General features: G+C 49.7%; 1 protein-coding gene across 1 annotated transcript in view; it reads left to right on the plus strand.

The window, feature by feature from the left end:
* The window catches only part of LOC109924681 (polyamine-transporting ATPase 13A3-like), a 70,293-nt gene that overhangs the window by 53,306 nt on the left and 15,497 nt on the right, over positions 1-1,490 (plus strand).

Consider the following 1,490-nt stretch of genomic DNA (forward strand, 5'->3'; position numbering starts at 1 on the left):
TCCTCCCTGGACTGACCTATCTCCTCCCTACCTCCCCACCTACACTCACCTTTACTGGCTCCATCCCCGCCTCTTTGACCGGTCTGTCTCCTCTCCACCTATCTTCTCTATCCATCTTCTATCCGCCTCCCCCTCTCTCCCTATTTATTTCAGAACCCCCTTCCCCTCCCCCATTTCTGAAGAAGGGTCCAGACCCGAAACGTCAGCTTTCCTGCTCCTCTGATGCTGCCTGGCCTGCTGTGTTCATCCAGCTCTACACCTTGTCATCACAAATCAGTCTAACTCTGCTCTGAATGAATTCAGAAACTCAGCCTTCACTGCTCTCTTGGGAAGAGATATCCACAGACCTAATAATTTTCAAAGAAAGAAGATTGCTTCTCTCCGAACTAAATGGGAACCATTAAATTTTGATCCTCTGATTTCTAGTTCTTGACTGTTCCACAAGCGGAAACATCCTCTTGCATCCATCCTAACCAGCACCCTTGGGATCTTCTGTGCTTCAATAAGGCCACCTCTCACTCTTCTAAACTCCAATGGGAAAATGCCCTACCTGCTCGTCCCTACTTCAGAAGATAACTCCTTTGTCCAAGGACTAAGTTAAAGTTCACTTTCTCCGAACTGTTCCTTGTGCAGCTAGGTCCTTGTTCAAATAAGGAAACCGAAACTGTTCGTGGTCCTCCACATGTGGGGCTGAGATGAGAATACTATCAGAGGGAGGGGATGGGGGGTAATTGACTGCTACCTCTTGTGTTGTGTTGTCTTGTGTGAGCTGGCTTAAGAGATGGCAGAGACCAGACTGGCCTGTTTGGCTGGAGCTTATTCTTGTGTTCCATTATCTGTACCTCTTCCAACCACTTGCTCACTCAAAGCCACACCTCGCAGGCTCCTGGCTCTGCACAGTCCTCACTGACCTGTGATGATTGCTATAACAGAGGAGACTTGGCACACTAGGGCTCTGCTATCTTGGAAAGGGAAAAGGCTGAGGGGTTGAATGATGAAGGGGAGGCTGGTTAGTGCAGATGCTGTCTTGGGGATTGGAGATAGCCAACTGATAAATCCGTTTGGGGGAGTTTTTCTTCACCTAGAGAGTGGTGAAAGTGCGGAACTTGCTGCCACAGAGGATGGCTGAGGTTTGTGGGGAGATGGTGGCATAATGGTAATGGCTAGTAACGCGGAGGCCCAGGCTAATGCATCGGAGGCATGGGTTTGAATCCCACTCCACCAGCAGCTGGAATAATTTAAGGTAATAAATCTGGAATTGAAAGCTTGCCTCAAATGGTGACCAGGACAACTATCAAAGGTCATCGTAAACATCCATCTGGGTTCATGCCCTCTCGGGGAGGAAATGTGCCATCCTTACCCTGTCCGGCCCACACGAGACTCCGCACTCTTGGTCAGCTCCTGAAATCCATCCAAAATGTTCACCTCAAGGGGAACTGGGGATGGACAGCAGATGCTGGCCTGGACAGCAGATGCTGGCCTGGACAGCA

This window comes from Rhincodon typus, chromosome 45, assembly GCF_021869965.1.
Source record: "Rhincodon typus isolate 14 chromosome 45, sRhiTyp1.1, whole genome shotgun sequence".
Taxonomy (NCBI): domain Eukaryota; kingdom Metazoa; phylum Chordata; class Chondrichthyes; order Orectolobiformes; family Rhincodontidae; genus Rhincodon; species Rhincodon typus.